Source organism: Triticum urartu, chromosome 3A (genome assembly GCF_056163025.1).
Source record: "Triticum urartu cultivar PI428250 chromosome 3A, HENAU_Tu73, whole genome shotgun sequence".
Classification (NCBI taxonomy): Eukaryota; Viridiplantae; Streptophyta; class Magnoliopsida; order Poales; family Poaceae; genus Triticum; species Triticum urartu.
Window position 1 is genome coordinate 712,716,475 of NC_141875.1, and position 18,694 is coordinate 712,735,168.

Sequence of the window (18,694 nt, forward strand, 5' to 3'; positions counted from 1 at the left end):
TGATATCAATTTCATAGCTAAATGGCAGTTATGATAGACTCTCGAATTCTTCATTACTTTAGGTGCTGGCTGTGATAAATGAATTAATCCTAATTCCTAAACCCTAAACCTAATTTCTCATTGTGCCAATTCATCCAACTTCGCCCGTTTCTAGTGACGTCATCTAACTTTGTGCTGGAAGTATCAGTATTTGTCGATCCCATTTAGCAATCTTAGAAGCTGATGGGAGTACTTGTCACCGGCAACAAGAGTGTGAACCATAGACCTTAGTTCAATCCAACTTAATTAAACCAGGTTCTTTCTTCACGCCTTGCTCTTTCATCACATCTCTAATTTTTTAAGCTAAGGAGAGCTCCCCGGCATCCAGCTAAATGTTGTAGAGATTTACATAGGATGCTAATGAACTGGGCTATAGATCTACTATCATGTCTGCGACAAGTTGACCTCTCTCCATGTCTCGACAGATACGACATGACGCTAGCAAAGGCCGCTTCATCATGGAAGATTGAATCCCTTATAAAAGCCTCGGCATCAACTATAGTCTCCAAGCTCGACCAAGAAGGTCGACATGACATGTGCAATGCTTGATTGTTGGGCTCAGAGCATATTCCTCTTGCATAATTTCGTATGCAAGAGTTTCCTGTGGCAGTTAACCGACCAAAACCAGATTTTTTGGCAAAGCACAGAATCTGCTCACCTGTCCTTGCAATAGCCAAACTGGCACAAGCATTCATGACACTTGAATACTTGATATAGTGAAAGAGTCAGGTTTCAGTCCAGCAAATAATCCATTGAACACAATAGGCTCCCTCGACTCTGCACCTCTGAATCCAGACTTAACGCTTCTCTCAGGACAAATAACCAATATACAATTAGCGGTGCATACGTATGTAAAATAATCAATCGATAGCAAAACTGACTTAATCCGACTAACTAAAAGCAACCAAGCATTTTTTTCTTCTCTTCTAGCAAATAGAACTCCATCACCAGGGAAGGACACACATAGCCAGGTAGGTAAGCCTAAGAGCAAGGAGCGTTTCAAGCACTATGTATAACAGGATTGTATATCATTTTAAGGTGGCATGCATAATTTCCCTGTTGGGAGCATATCCTTATAGCAAGGTCGGTAAATGAACAAATCATCGACACAACAAGCTGCTTGCGTGTGGTCTTTATCGAGCTCATCCGCATCTCCTAGATATTGCATCCTTGACGTGTCGAGATGGTACACTACCACCGCGCTGTTGAGAATGAGGATGAGTGCATTTTTGTGCGGATGAAATCCCATGATACTACAGTAGGCACCCCGTTCTACCGACTGGTCGTGGTTGGCGCCTCCAATCATGTCGATGAAGTTGTCCTCGTCCGAGTTCCAGGAATGTTTCAGAATCATATGATCTGGCCCAGTCGTCCTCGGCGTCTTCGTCGGTCAAGCTGAATAGTCCACCTCTGCTTCCAACAATCCTCCATGTCACCTTGGGTTGTATTTTAAGAGTGCGAATAATATGGCCATGCAGGTTGAGGTTGGTCTCGTGCGACAGTGTCCAACCTAGCCGTCCATCAGTCAATTCGGTTAGCATCCAAACTCGAAGCTGCGAATTGTTAGTCGCCACATAATGTATCCCTCTCTCATAGCTTGCTAAGACCGAATTTGTGGGCATCGAGTACCAGCTTCTTGGACCACAGGGTTCCGCGGGAAGCTGGACCATATCATAAGTTCCCTTGAAGGGGCGCAGGATCACGAGGACACTGTTGTGGCAATGTATGTAGACAGACCCACTCCAGTAATTAGATGAATGAAATGCACCGTCGTAGGTCTCAGGCATTCTGCAAACCATGTCGTAGAGGTACCCCGGGGCACAACGCCCAGGAGTGAACTCTCGGTCCTCCCACCCCCTTGTGGATGACGAGTACATTCACATTGGCAACACAATTTTCTTGGGCTCCTCGACCTCCTCTTGTGCTTCCCCGAGTGGCGGAACTTGGCCTTGCGTGCTAGTGGCTGACAATGGCTCCTTGAGTAGGCCATCCTTCGGAAAGAGGAAAACATGGTAGTGCAGCGACATGGCAGGGTCGAAAGCCAGGGATGCGCCATAGCTCCTGTACCACGGGGTCGACGGCCGCGGCAGACGAGCGTACCGCGCCGTAGCCGGGTTGAGCACGTAGTATAAGTGGTCGCGCTCTTCAAGGAGGAGGAGGCCATTACAGGATTGGTATAATGTCGCCTGGTGCGGGTAGACGGGGCCCCGCGCGCCGCACGCGGCCGGCGGCGCGAAGAAGGACGTATCGGAGCAGCAGTCCATCTTGTCGACGAAGAGGCCGGGGAAGGCGCGCCGGGGGAAGTAGCGCTCAAGGGGGAGCCAATGGTCGTCGTTGACGATGTCGCGCCATGCGCGGCACACGCACTGGGACGCGCAAACGTCGCGCCCCGGCAGGCGGCGGAGGATGTCAAGGAGCACATCGTAGGGGAAGCACATGCCGTCGCCGTCGCCGGCTGGGTCCATCCTCGTGTGGATCGGCAGCAGATTGGATTGTTCGGACGCTAGTTTCCACGGGCAGACGCTCGTATATGGGATGTGATGGCCGGGGCCAGCTTAGCCTCCACGGATTTGATGGGAGCAGCCTTGGAACAAACATACTCATAGACTCATAGGCTGCAAGAAAAGGAATATTAATCTGATGGCCTAACAGCAACACACAGGAGATTAAGAAAATATTAATGTCCAAAGATATTTCCATTACCAGTGATAAGAAAAATACTATAAGTAACAATGTTTTGGCAACGTCATAACCGCAACTGGTAAACCGTCTCACTTGGTTGTACTAGATGATCAATCAACAAGGGCATATTTCCAGCCGAGCAACAGACTCAAAGAGTCAAGATAACCCAGACTGAGCCATATAACATTGCATATGCTTTGAACAACATCATCTTGAGCCAACATGCATTGATCTTAACTGTCATCAGTGGATGTAAGGGTAGGACCATCATGAGTGGAAGAATATGTGGTGTCTAAGTCTAACGACCTCTCCCAGCTGAATACTGCACAAACATCGGAACGCACTATAAGTTTGGTTCTGAGATGCCCTGATTTATAGACAGGAAGGTCAGATTGTTGGGTTAGCATTTTTTGGTTAAGCCATAAGTTTTGATTAGCCATCAGAGTAAATAGACTTCTGAGGCCAGCATATGAACATAGCCATGTGAGCAAAATGGTGACGGGTTAAGTAAAAACAAAAACTCATACCAGGAGACTCTTGGAAATATCAAACCAGCAAGTGGAGTACAAGGGTGGAGAGCCGGAGATAAACTGGTTTGAAGATGAGAACGTACTTACATCCAAAAAAAAAAGATGAGAACGTACTGTCTTCGTCAGCAATTAATCAGTAAAGGAGAAGAAAATCATACCCTCCCAGATTTTGGCATGGATGGGTACAGCGTTATTTTGTACCATGATGATGTGTGGAAGCAATTGTAATTTCAGCAGCAGTTACAGAGTAACTAATTTAGGTGAACTTTATAGTTATTCTGACAATGGTCAGCTTGCAGTTCACTCGCTAAAGTATATTAAGTTCCAGATACAGATTTGTAAAGGGAGTGATACAATCTAACTGATGTGTAGATCTACAGCAGACATCTTATATGTGCTTCTTTCATTTTATTATTAGAACAAGTAGGAAGACTGCAGAAATAAAAATTAAGAATCACAATAGTTAACTCACGGTAATCTTTTGATCGTGCGGGCTTGAAGGTAACCTGTTCAGGGTGCATGCCGCATGTAATTAAGATCTCTGAAATTTCCCAAGCCCTCTCATCGATCTCTATATTCCATTTGGGAGGACGTTCAATGATAATTGCCTTAAGGTGAGCACATGTAAAATCATGGTTTCTGTCGGCCCCTGCAGCGTTGAAGTGCTGCCGCTACAGGATACAAAATATTTTAGTGAGATCAATAGAATATACGTGATACATTCAACAATAGAGTGGCATTACATATATAGAACAAATACCTTATCCTTATGAAGCTGAAGTGTTAGCTTCTCAAGAATAGGCGAGTGCTAGAGAATGCAAACTAATGCACGTAGGTCAATAGCTGCACGCCACTCGTTGAGTAGCAGAGTTTTTAATTTGCCAAATATGGGGCAGCCATGCCAAATCCCTTCTGTAGATAAACTGGACATATTGCATAAAGAAGAAAAGTCACAAATTTTGTTTCCAAGCTGAGCTTATATGATGAAAGAACTGAAGTTAATAGGAACTTTGGGGACATATTTTAGCTTCAAAAATAATTAAGGAAACGGAAAGGTACATCTAGTGCCCTGAGTCAATTCGAATTTTTCCAATCAAGCCCATACATTATTAATTCTAGCAATCGAAGGGCCCACTTATACAAAAACAAATATTTGAGTGCAGAAATCAACAAACTGATAGAACAAGGGCATTATCAAACAAAGTATAGTACTCCCTCCGTAAACTAATATAAGAGCGTTTAGAATACTAAAATAGTGATCTAAATGCTCTTATATTAGTTTACAGAGGGAGTAGTTTACTGGCACGAAGTGCTTGTTCAACTTAGAATAAAGTAAAGAGAATTGTTCATACATCATGATGTATGTTTAAGTCCCTCGGCATCTAAAGCTGGACATCTATTACAGATCATACATGTTCAAGTCCCAAATATATTAACATGAATAGCACAATGTTGAATTTCTAAATTCCAGGTCTAAAGATCGAATTTTGTTAACCACATAGTAAGAATGATACATCATAACCACCACTAAAGCATGGTACTGAGATTAAGGAACTTGTTTAAGTAAGTGTTTATGCACATCTATGAAATGGGTACTGATACTGAAAGAGAAGCACTTGCTAGCAAACAACGATAAGAGTTGAGATCGATGGTGGTAACAGTATGCTTACCACTTTAGAACCAGCTATCAACTCTAGATGGATAGCATCTGGCAAACCATTGAGAAGCATACTCTGGTAATCACCAACAGGATAACCATAACAACCTAGACTGCTTTGATTACCACAATTCTGCACCCCTGGGTCAGTAACACCACAGGTATCACCACAATCGTCATTAAGCCTAACGAATGCTGGTTCTAGCAATGGCATGCTTTGAAGCAACGGGGTGTCCAAAATGAAATCACTAAGCTGTAGTGAAACAAGACTTGGTGCACAGATGCAAGTGCGGGAAGCACCACAACCAACAAAGGTACAACTGGTGGCGCGCAGCCGCTTTAGCGATTCAGAGGAGATCTTGTGCACTTCAACATTGCAACAAACCATCTTTAAATCCACCAAGAATGGACAGCTTGAGAAATCAAGGTGCGGTTGGGAGTCAACAAGTGCAGAGCACAGCTCTAAGTCAACATCGTAAAGCTTTAGGGTAGTGAGGCGCTCGGAGGCGAGAGGCACGGTGAGGTCTAAACTACGGATGTTGTCATGCATGATGACATCGAGTATCTGAACCTTGCAGATGAGAGCATACTGGATCCACAAATTGACGTATGGGTATGGGTCAACCTCATCGACGTTACAGTAGGCCGAGATCTCGCACTTTTCGAGAGGTAGGTGGATGCGGAGGAGGAGTAGATGGTCCACGAACTTGTTGAAACCCTTGGGGTCGGAGCTCTTGAAAACATTTGAAGGCGCATGCTAGGCATTTTCCTCCAGACGCTACGCCACTCGCGTGAGAACAAGATGGTGCGCATGGCCTCTTCCGCCGGCAGACATGACAGCACGCACAGCCGGACGTCAAGGGGGAGTGCGCTGATGCAATCCTCGCCGCCCACCACAGTCGTCTCCGACATTCCGTCGAACAGGCAGTGGGCGGGGTATGTGTGTGTTTTACGGGGATGATGAGTGAGATGAGACAAGCGGAGGCGCAGGAGAGGTGGAAACCGGTTGACTTGAGGAGTGCCACGGAATCACCTCACCTCGGAATCGACGACGGTCAGGAGATCTGGCCGCTGGCAGTAGCAGCCCGCGCCGGGAGATGCACGGGGACTCCGCCGGTGAGGCGCCGGCGCCGGTGGAGAGCTTCTTGAGCGGGCTGAGGAGGAGTGAGGCCGCCTGTTCTGCTGTTCGCCAACCTCATGTCATTTTCCCCTTCCTCTACGTCAAAAATAAAAATAATAATAATAAACCTTTTTCTCCGGAAACATGAAGTGTATTATCAGCCACAGCCCACAGACTCGTCTCATAGGATTTTTTTTCCCATGAACATGAAATGAACCAATTAAACCCATTCACAGTCGCGCAAATGGCGCCTCCTCGCACAGTCCACGTCGGCAGGAGCTACTGTTCTGTCGATGAAATATTTTCGTCTCGTTGGTGAGTAAATAACGACAACATTAAATATATTGTTAGCTGAGTTAAAAATTACCACGGTCAGTGTGTGATTTGATTGCATGAATACTCATTCCTTAGTGGGCAGAATGGGTATCACAACACCTCAATTGTTAAAATCATAAGTCCTTTGCTTAAATTTTGAACTTGAATTGAAATGCCCATCTTCCAAAAATTGAATTAACAGTTCTGAAATGTGGAGTCCAGAAGCGGCAGCAGCTCTCCTTGGGGAAACTCCAGTACAGTTCACAAAAAGGGACACAGAAAATGTCCGCGGACACCTTCCGACGTATCCGTGGACAGCGTTAGAGAAGTCGATCATTCAATTGTAGTCATCAAATCTGGATAACAGAAGTGGGCTAGGCAGACCTAAAAAAGAAACACATGGGTTGTAAGGATATGTGATCTAATTGGCTCTGGGCCAAGTGGACGGTTAAGACTGCCCCAAAACTCCCCGTGTTTGGTTCTAGTTTAGGAGGGTATTGTGGTCTAGACTTGTCCATGGATATTTGATGTCCCCATTGGATGTCAAAATGTGTTCGAACATGCTGGTCTGGACATTTGCCCTACGAATCAAGTCCCCTTAAGCAGAATTTCTTAGAGGAGCCTGGGGCAGTGGATTGCTGAAAAAAACATCCCTCTGGGCTAAGCCTTTTCCTGGGCTTCTCGGTTGCACGCCTCATAGACTTGTTAGGAAACGTAGTTGAAACAAAAATAATGTCGCCCTACGAATCAAGTTCTCAAAATCACTATGAAGATGCAGATGAGATTAGATCTAATCATTACCAACAAGAGTGGAGCGGAAGAAATAACAAAAACTAAACAGGGCGGATTTTTCTAATGATACAATAAACAAAAAGTAAAAATAAAATACTAATTACATAGGAAACAGAAAGCTAAATAAGAAAATGACAGAACAGGGGGAAAGGGTGACCAGTGTTAGTCGGTTGTGTCCCCATGTAGATGCACCTACAATTGAGCACATATTATTGGTGGCTATAAATGTTTTATTAGGGAAACTCGCTAAATTTTAATCATAGTCTGACCAACAAAGATTACATATATGTAAAAAACAATTTTTGCACGTGATAGGTTATGAGAGAAAATACTTGAAAACATATTGTTTCCGGCATCTAATCTTAGATATGTTGCAACATTGTAGCAGAACACTTTCTTATATCAAAGCCCCGACTCTGGAGGGAATAGCCATGTTGCCCCCATAGAACACCCACTAAACTTTGATGGGCTAGAATTACCGGACTTCATGTTGAACACATCGTCCGTGTCCATAAAATAAATCACATCTTCCTCCACCTCTCCACAAGGCGCCGGGACAGCTTTGGAGAATTTCATGCTAACGAAGAGTGCTCAACCACCACCTAGCCCTCCGGTCAATGGCATCCAAGCGTGTGTGCTGAAGTCTGCTTCAAAAACATCCACCCGTAGAGTGACCGAAAAAGTGTCTGGATGGAAGAGCGTCGACGATGCTTTACCATGAGTAGCTTCCCATTCGACTCGATGAGGTGCCGACTAATTAAGGTGACACCATGAGGCTGGGCGTCTGGTATATATTGAGCTGAGCAGTTGATATTGGTCAAGTCATTATCTTCTTCCTCCTCTTCACCACCGTTGTCTTCTTCCTCCTCTTCCCCACCTTCATTATGATTATTTTCATCATCTTCGTCATCCTCTTCACCACTGTTGTCTTCTTCCTCCTCTTCACTACAGTTGTGTGCTTCCTCCTCTTCCTCTTCCTCATCTTTCTCACCTTCATTCTTGTCATTGTCATCATCTTCGCCGTGCTCCTCATCGTGGAGCATTACCTTGATGACACGTGTTCCCATTGTAACCATGGGCCTTCCGTCTCGATCCAATGCGATATCAAGGGAGATGAGGTCCTCGAACATGGTGATGGCATATAGTTTGTCATCAAGAAACGCGATGTCAGTGATGTAGGCATACATAATTGTCCATGGCCCCGGTGACCACACACCCTTCCCTCGTTGGAACACAATGAGCGGATGCTTTCTGTTGTTGGTGATGATGGTGATGAAGTCGTCGACCGTCGAGCGCATTAGTAGTTAAGTACTATACGTGCGTACTACCTCGTCAAACGCATGCATTTGTAAACGCGTTGGTTTTCGATCGAGAGTCCAGGAGAGAGACGATCAAACAAAGCTATCACGTATCACCTCTTGCTCCATCTCTTCACGAGGTGCCGAGACGGACATGGAAAAGTCCATGGTAATGAAGAGTGATTGACCGCCCCCTAGCCCTCCGGCCGGTTAGTGGCACCCAAGAGTTTTTGCTAAATTCTGCTTAGAGTGACCCACGCACATCTAGATGGGCGATGCCTTACCATGAGTAGCTCCACATTGTACTTGATGAGGTACGTACATGCCAAATATGGTGATATTACCAGGTCCAACGTCACGGTCAAATTCAGTGGTCAAGTCATTGTCTTACCAGCAATTGATATAGGTCAAGTCATTGTCTTCTTCCCGAGTGAATAGCGTAAAACTACCAATTTTCGGAAAAAGAAAACATATCACATTTTTGTTTGTCTCAGATGCCTACCAGTGTTGTGTTTTGCTGTTTCAAAGAACCCAAAATGGCCGAGTGTTGTAGCATTCGCGACCCCCGTCGTCTCAGCATCCTCACTCGTCGTCGCCATAGCCAGTTGCAGCACCGACAGATGCTTCAACACTCGCTGATAGCAAGCCTAGTCTCCCATATATACATGTACCAGCCCCTGTAATAGACAACCGATTCAGATCAAAGCAATAAAGAACCAGGCTCGAGACGAGCCTGTTGCAATCCATCTATTTGCGTCGTGTTCGTCTGGTCAAAGAGAAATCGCTACGTCTGCTAAGACCGAATCGATTCTGTTGGTGCTAGAAGCTACTGCAAGTCGCAGACCAGTACGTACGTATTGGACCACAGTGCACGTACTGCTAGCTAGTTACTGGATCAATCAAGCTGTCTGTCTGCTAGCTTTGCACCTTACGTGTGCTGCTGCTCTCCGGTGAATTGATCTAGCGATCAAAAGCCAACAGGTAGTCATCCAACTCAACGTTGTGGGTGTCAGCACAATGGATGTACCACTCAAAATTTTCATCATCCTCTAACCGCTGAAAGTAGACCTCCTCATAGTTCATCATCAGTGTATTCTTCTGGTCGTTCCTTAAGCTCACGTGCACACTCCGGTCTCACGGCCTACAGATGGAGGATAAAAACATGAGATAAAAATCATCCACACATACCAAACCAGAGGACTGGATTTGCTGCTATGGCACACAAGTACAATCTTTAGTACATACATGAATTAAAATGAACGGTGACTGATCGATACAACATGTAGGTACCTTGTAATGAGCAATGTGATAGCGTGCAAGGCACGCTTTCATCTTGCCGTGTTCCTCCCATGTCAAATAAAGTGGCAGGTCAGTAGGATAATCGGCCTCCTTCTGAATATTGGCAAGCAAAAGTTGAGAATCCTTGTCCTGGTCTTCCTTGCTGAGAAGGAAGTGCGGCCCGAAACGCTCCTCGCTTTCTTCTTGTGCCGGCTCTGTTTTCAGCAGCAGATCATGATCTTGGCCCGCTTGGACGGCGTCCACCATGCCTGTCGCATGAGAAATCTGATATTGGCCCCCTTGGATGGTGTCCTCCATGTCTCCATGGAGCTGGGCACTTGGGCAGGAGCATCGGAAGATGATGCGGGTAGGTGCTTTCGGCGCCTCTTCTCCCCTGTCCACGCCTTGTTTGTTGCATCTCCATCATCGCCCATCTAGATCGTACGAGACGGGGTAGGAGATCGATCAAGCTGGGCGGCGTTGATCTGCTGGGAAGCGCAAGAAGATGTGGTAGGGGCCGCGGAGTGGAGTGGCAACGTGGATCAGAGGCAGCGGCGTGAAACCCTAGCCACTTTTGTTTCGGCCAACGCTAGGAGCGCTCCGACCGGCCCAAATTCGGCGCGCGTGCGTTGGATTAAGACGCCCTGGTCTGAACCTTCAATCTGAAGACACGCATATAAAAGGTACCTCGTTCTGCTCGCCGGCCACCGGCGCTGCCCGCGTTCGCCCGTGTTGGATTTAGAACACTAGATCAAAAATCGCCGGAGTGTACGCCGACTGTTGACACCAGATTTTTGCATGGCACAAAACCCTATCAAGATGACATCGGATGGGAAAAGTTACAACTACAAAGTTCTTCGTCTCATCGAAACGGATGATTCTGATATAAACATTGTCTTAATCCGAGATCGTATGCAAAATTTACAGGCAAAACAGTATGCTGCAGAGTATTTGGCCGGATTATCAGGGCCGGGATCCGGATCATCCGGCCTAAGCCGGATGAATGACCCGAACGTCCAGAATATCATCCGGTTAACTTAACAGAACCATAGATTTCAGGCCCCTTGAAGCCGGATCATCCGAATACCACCCAGATCATCCGGATTAAGCCCGGACGATTTGGACACGAGTCCGGACTCCGGACAACTCTTTCTGCTACAGACTTTAGAAAACGGCCCCAAACACCCTTAAGATGGCCTCTGCGTATAAAAGGTACCTCGCGCTGCCCGCGTTCGCCTATATTGGATTTAGAGCACTAGATCAAAAATCGCCGGAGTGTACGCCTACGTACAAAATTAACTTGCAAACAGGCAGGCAAGCAGCTTAAGTGATCTACAATAGCCAACTTGCGAGCAGGCAAGCAGCTAGCAGACGCACGCGGACACGTGAACCAGACCTGGGCTAGCTGCGACAAAATCACTCGACGGTTGTAGTTCAGTGTCAGTGACTCAGTGTCATGCTGGTTGCAGCACCCCCGGCTCATTGTCGTGTCGGTCGCAGCTTCTGAGCTCACCGGTCATAGCTTTTTTCGTCGCAGTCAGCAGCTTCCGGACTCGACGGTCGCAGCTTCCTGGTCACAAATTTTTCAACGCTAATGAATGTGTAAGTTGGTCTAACTAAGACCATCTTCAATGGCCGCACAAAAATTTGGCGCCCAATAAAAGTTAAAGAAAAGTATACTTTTTATCCCTCAATTCTTCGTGAAGTCTACATTTGGTCCCTCAACTCCAAAACCGAACAACTTGCACCCTTAACTACTGAAACCGGACAAGATTCATCCCTGGTCATGGTTTTGACCGGTTTTGGTGCTGTCCCACCCCGGTTTTGACCTGCTGACTCAAATTCGCGTACTTTTCCAATTCCGCTTAATGTTTTCAAATTCGGGTAGTTTTTTCAAATACGTGAACTTTTTAAAAATGTGTATACTTTTTCCAAATCCGAGTACTTTCTTTAAGTTCACGTACTTTTTTTAAATCCCCATACTTTTTTAAAGTTCATGTGTTTTTTTCAAATTCATGTAATTTTTTTAAAATTGACGTACTTATTCATATTCGTGTACATTTTTGGCTTTTGAAAATTTTGTGTGAACTTAAAACGTACGCGGATTTGAATTTCTTTAACCCAAATTAGAAAAAAAAATTGTGGAGTTGAAAAATTATGTCAATTTGAAACAAGTATCTGAATTTCAAATAAAGTTCATGGATTGGAAAAGGAACACCGATTTGAAAAAAAACGCGAATTTGAGTCAGCACCGGTCAAAACCGGTGTCAGTTAGCACCAAAACCGGTCAAAATCAAGACTAGGGACGAACCTTGTCCGGTTTCGTTAGTTGAGGGTGCAAGTTGTCCGGTTTCGGAGTTGAGGGACCAAATCTAGACTTCACTGAAAGTTGAGGGACGAAAAGTATACTTTTCTCTAAAAATTATAGCGCACCACTTTAGCATTTTTAGTGCGTCGGGATCAACATCGCTTTTGTAGACGCCCAAAAACGCGCGCATAAAAAGCACACAGTGCAAATTGTGAAGCGCGCGCAATCCGGAGCCCAAAATATGTTACGTGCGATAGCGTTTTTCAGCGCGCGCCCAAAAACTTTTAGCGCTACATTATCTGCTGAAGCTGTGCGGCGCCAAAAAAACAAAATTTTAATGCGCGGAGCTCTTTTTAGGCGCCTGTTGGAGATGCTCTAAATATCCTAGCTGGCTAGCTGCCTCCCATAATCAAGCTGATTAATGTGGATGCATGCAGTCGGGGTTAGTTAGAGCCCAACGGCATAAGAATATAGCGATGGATTGAGGACGTCCGGCCGGCCGATCTGCAATTTTCCTGCGCGAGTTTGGGTACGTGCATACGTTCTGAGCTGAGCTGAGCTGAGCAACGTTGGACTAGTTTGGGTCCGAGTACATACAACAATAGGTAATGATAGCAAAATATACTCAATCCAACTGACAGACTAAATGTAATAGCATACGACATAACCAAGCAATTGTGCATTTTAAAGAGCTATATATAACAGGACACTCTAAAAAGGTGACCGGGACAATTTTTCTGCCGGCAATACATCCACGTAGCAAGGTCGGTAGGGAAAGAAACGGTAGGCGCAACAAGCTTGTTGCATGTTGTCTTTGACGAGCTCGTAGTCATCACCTAGATACTGTATCCTCAACGTATCGAGGTGATACACTACCACTGACGATTGAAGTAGGAGGATGAGCGCATTCTTGTGAGGATGGAATCCCATGATTGCGCAATAACGCCATGCCGGTGGACCGAGGTGGTTGGCGCTTTCATCCACGGGGATGAAGTTATCCTCATCGGAGTTCCAGGAATATTGAGAGCCACCTCCACACATCTCCTCTTCTACTTCGTCTCCTTCCTCCTCTCCCACAACTTCATAGTTGTCGTCCCTCTCTTTCTCCTCCTTCACACCTTCAAAGTTGTCGTCCTCGGTCATATTATTATGAAAAATATCTTCACTGCATATGCTTTCTCCATAGTAACTATCTTTGAAAGAGCTCACTAGTTTGTCGCTACTTTCAGCCACCCCCCATCTCACCCTCGGCTGTGTTGTAAGATCGTCAATTATATGACTGTGTAGGTTGAGACTGGCCATGTGTGCCAATGTCCATCCTAGTTGACCACATGCTGATTCATTCAGTGTCCATACCTGGAGCTGCCACTGGTTAACGGCCACATAGTGAATCCCTCTTTCATAGCTTGCTAAGATAGAACTTTCTGGCAGCGAGTAAACTCCCTTTCTACCGTAGGGTTCCCCAGGAAGCCGGACCATATCATAAGTGCACTTTGAGAGTCGTAAGATCATGAGGACACAATTGTGGCAATGCACATAGAGCGACGCGTGCCAATACTCGGATGACCACGTCTTTACATAGCCGTCAAGAGAATTGGTCATCACCATATCGTAGAGGTGCCCTGGGGCACAACATCCAGGTGTGAACTCCCGGTTCTCCCAGTTCCCTGTGCGCGAGGAGTACACTGTCAAAGGCACCACCTTTTCTTTCGGGTCCTTGACCCCGTCCTTTTGTAGTTGATCCAGTGATGAAACCTCGATGTGCTTCACATCCAAGTTGTCTTCTTCTTCCTCTTCTTCTTGTTCCTCTTCTTCCTCCTCCTCTTCTTCTTCGGACAATTGCTCTTCTCCAAACAATCTGGGCAAGTATGTTTGCTCTAGGTCTACCCACGTAGGTGGTTCCGGTACTCGTGGGGGAACCTCCTTCTGAAAAAGGAACACCTCATAGTGCAGCGACACGGCCGGGTCAAAGGCGAGGAACATTACATCGACTTCACACATCGGCGGCATATTTGGGAGTGGCAGGCAAGTAAACCGCGTGGTGGCCGGGTTGCACACGTGGTAGTCTCCGCACCCGTCCTCGAGGAGGAGAAGACCGTTGCACGAGTGGTGCACGGAAGCACCGCCGTGCAAGGAGACGGGACGCCAGAAGTCAGACCGGTCGTCGTCGGCGCACCGTCCTCCTGTGGCCCGCGGCGGGGCGAAGAAGGCGGCGTCAGACCGGCATCCGACCTTGGTAACAAAGATGCCGGGGAAGACTCGCCGGGGGAAGTAGCACGGGAGGAGGATGTCGTGGGCAGCGTCGTCAATGACGGCCCGCCACGCGCGGCAGACGCACCTGCACCGGGCGAGGGCGTGTGCGGGGAGGCGGCGGAGGATGTCAAGGAGCACGTCGCAGGGGAAGCAGCCGCCGTTGCCACCGGCTTCCATGGTGATGAATCGAGGACTGATGGTTCCGCGTCGTGCACGAGCAGCAGGAAATCGATTGGATTCTATATATGCGCTCGTGGATCGGGGTTTTCCGTTTCTGGATCTCTCTCTCTCTCTCTCTCTCTCTCTCTCTCTCTCTCTCTCTCTCTCTCTCTCGTATACGGAACCCAGAGATCGGATCATATACCGGACCAAACAAAACAGGCCAGCGAAACACACTCCGGCTACATGAACCAAGTCCATTGCAACCAATTAATCAATGATTGCAATATTTTTGTTGATTGCAACCAATTAATCGACATGAACAAAATAGTGCTTTCTCCGTCCGGAAATACTTGTCGGAGAAATGAATGTATCTAAACGCATTTTAGTTCTAGATACATCCATTTTTACCCATTTTTTCGACAAGTATTTTCAAACGGAGGGAATACTTCGCCAAGGAACACAACACGTCCAGGTCAATACACACTACGTACATAGTCATTTCGAAAAAAAAACATACGGCCTAGTCATACAGACAAGAGCTCGCATCTTTCCGGCGGAGCAGTCGCCGCGTGAGCGCGTACGTGGTTCAGGGAGCCGCGGCGGAGGGCAGGCCGAGCTGCAGAAGCAGCTGGCGAGGGCGGCGGAGAAGCTGGAGTGGAGCGCCGATTCCCGCGGCGCGCATCGCCCGCCCCAGCCGACGGCCGAGGGAGGGAATCGGGGGAAGAGGATGTCGCTCCCGAGCGAGGGCTGCGGGGGCGGGTACAGCCGGATGGCGGACTATCGGCCGAAGGCTCGCGCGGCCCTGACTCCTATGCCAAGGATGATGATGGATGGTCTTCGGTGCATCCGGGTGACCTCGCTTCGCCGGCGATGACTCGGGTGGGAGTATGTGATCGTCCCTGTCTTCAGTCCCCACCAATTCCTTCCAATGATGCGTGGGTGCGTCCTCGACAGGGTTCCCGACGAGCCGCGGCGTCGGAGGTAGATTGGGTTGCGGCAATTGACGGCGATCGATTGCTCTCACGAGAGCACCGGAGCGAAGGCATGGGCGGCCCCAACGCGCTTCCAGCTGTTGACTGCGCTGACCTAATCCATGGCGGATGGACTACCCACGTGGCGCCCATCCAAACACACAAAGGATCGACATCGATGGCGGATTTTCAGGAGACGCCTTCGCTAACTCCTCTCTGGGGGAGTCCTGGATTAGGGGTCTTCGGACAGCCGGACTATATCCTTTAGCCGGACTATTGAACCATGAAGACACAAGATTGAAGACTTCGTCCCGTGTCCGGATGGGACTCTACTTGGCGTGGAAGGCAAGCTAGGTAGTACGGATATGTATATCTCCTCCTTTGTAACCGACCTTGTGTAACCCTAGCCCCCTCTGCTGTCTATATAAACCTGAGGGTTTTAGTCGTAGGACAACATACAATCATACCATAGGCTAGCTTCTAGGGTTTAGCCTCTCCGATCTCGTGGTAGATCAATTCTTGTACTACTCATATTATCAAGAATAAATCAAGCAGGACGTAGGGTTTTACCTCCATCAAGAGGGCCCGAACCTGGGTAAAACATCGTGTCCTGTGCCTCCTGTTACCATTCACCTTAGACGCACAGTTCGGGACCCCCTACCCGAGATCCGCCGGTTTTGACACCGACATTGGTGCTTTCATTGAGAGTTCCTCTGTGTCGTCGCCGTTAGGCTTGATGGATCCTTCGATCATCGATAGCGATGCAGTCCAGGGTGAGACATTTCTCCCCGGACAGATCTTCGTATTTGGCGGCTTCGCACTGCGGGTCAACTCGCTTGGCCATCTGGAGCAGATCGAGAGTTACGCCCCTGGCCACCAGGTCAGGTTTGGAAGCTTAAACTACACGGCCGATATCCGCGGAGATTTGATCTTCGACGGATTCGAGCCACCGCTTAGTGCGCCACACGGTCACGATGAGCATGATTTAGCTCTGCCATCGGACAGCGTCCAGGAGATCGCGCCGGCAATCGCTCTGACCCTCAATTCGGAGCCAGTTGCGCCATCCATGGACTGGTGGATAGACCCCGCCACGGAGGTCGTATCCTCAGCGGTGATCGAGCCGAATATCGACCTTACCCTTCACGAGAGCCGTGATGCCAAACTGCCGGATCCTTCTCCGGCCACGGACTCCGAACCGCCTGCGCCCGTGCCTATCAAATCCGACTGGGCGCCGATCATGGAGTTTACCTCCGCGGATATCTTTCAGCACTCGCCCTTCGGCGACATACTGAACTCATTAAGGTCTCTCTCCTTGTCAGGAGAGTCCTAACCGAACTATGTCCGGCAGGATTGGGATGCGGATGACGAAGAAATTTTCCGTCCACCCACCACCCACTTAGTAGCCACTGTCGACGATTTGACCGACATGCTCGACTTCGACTCCGAAGACATTGACGGTATGGACGACGATGCAGGAGACGAACAGAAACCACTGCCCATAGGGCACTGGACGCCCACTTCATCATATGACGTATACATGGTGGACACACCCAAAGAAAACGACGACGAGGAACGGAAGGACGCAGCGAAGGGTTGTTCCCTCGAGAAGCAGTCAAAGCGGCGGCGTAAGCGCCGCTCCAAATCCCGCCTCGGCAGAAACAGCGGTCATATAGACCCAGCGATAGAGCAGGGTGAACCATCGCCCGACCAGGGCAATACGAAGAATCAAACAGAATAACCCGACCCCGTCGAAGATAACAGTCCGGACGACATCACACCGGACAAGCACCCGGAGCAACAGAATGCCCATCAAAGGCTGGTTGCCACTACGAGGAGTCTGAAAACGCAGAAGTAAAGGCTCAGGGCTGCACAAGACACACTCAGAATCAAATGGAGTGAAGTACTCAACACTGCAGCGAAGTACGGCGGTAATCGCCACATCAAGAGCTACCCAAAGCGAAATCTGCTACCTGAATTCGATGAGGAGGCCTTAGATCCCCCGCAATCAAAAAACAAAACGGCCATCCAGTCGAATAGACGACCTCGTGGCCAACATAGAACGGCAAACGACGCCGCACATAAGCCGGTATGCGATCCACGTGAGGATTCGCATCAAAAGTACGGCGCAACCAGATCCATCTACGGGCCACGCAAGCGCACTCCAGCACGCAATGCAACACAACAAACATCCCAATACCATGGTACACCCAAATATAGGGGTGCCGCACACCCGCTATGTTTCACCAATGAGGTGCTGGACCATGAATTTCTAGAGGGATTCAAACCCGTAAACATAGAGGCGTACGATGGAACGACAGACTCTGGGGTCTGGATTGAGGACTACATCCTCCATATCCATATGGCTTGAGGAGACGATCTCCACGCCATCAAGTACTTATCCCTCAAGCTCAAAGGGCCAGCTCGGCACTGGCTTAAAAGCCTCCCCGAAAACTCCATTGGAAGCCGGGAAGAGCTCGAAGACGCCTTTCGGGCAAATTTTCATGGGACCTATGTCCGACCACCGGATGTAGACGATTTAAGTCATATAACTCAACAGCCCAGGGAGTCATCCCGAAAGCTTTGGAACAGGTTCCTCACTAAAAAGAACCAAATATTCGACTGTCCGGACGCCGAAGCCTTAGCAGCTTTCAAGCATAGCGTTCGAGACGAATGGCTTGCCAGACACCTCGGCCAAGAAAAGCCGAGAACAATGGCAGCGTTAACAAGCCTCATGACCCGCTTTTGCGCGGGCGAGGACAGCTGGTTAGCCCGATGCAGCATCAACGACCCAAGTACATCCGAAGTCAGGGACGGAAACGGGAAATCACGACGCAGTAAAAACAAGCGCCGGAATAAAGAAGACAGCCCGAAGAGCACAGCGGTAAACGCCGGATTCAAAAGCTCTCGGCTAGGTCAGCAAAAGCTGCCCCCCAAAGGCAACAGAGACGAACTGTCCAACCTAAACAAGATTCTGGACCAAATATGTCAGATCCATAGCACCCCCGATAAACCTGCAAATCATACCCATAGAGAGTGTTGGGTCTTCAAGCAGTCCGGCAAGCTCAACACCGAACACAAGGGGCAGGATACACCAAGCGAAGACGAGGACGAGCCTCGCAAGCAAAGAACTGGGGAACAAAAGAAGTTCCCACCAGAAGTCAAAACAGTAAACGTATTACACGTGACAAAGGGGAGAAACAAAGCGGCACTCCTAGAGACACATGCCCCAGGGCCTATCACCGCGGAGTCCTGCCACTGGTCGTTCCAACCGGTCCCCTTTGACCATCGA

At 48.1% G+C, this 18,694-nt stretch overlaps 2 pseudogenes; both read right to left on the minus strand.

Annotated features, from left to right (window-relative positions):
- Nucleotides 1-1,045: 1,045 nt before the first annotated feature.
- Nucleotides 1,046-2,504, minus strand: LOC147982038 (uncharacterized; annotated as a pseudogene).
- Nucleotides 2,505-3,822: 1,318 nt separating this feature from the next.
- LOC147982039 (F-box/LRR-repeat protein At3g26922-like) lies at nt 3,823-5,820 on the minus strand (annotated as a pseudogene).
- Between the last annotated feature and the right edge of the window lie 12,874 nt (nt 5,821-18,694).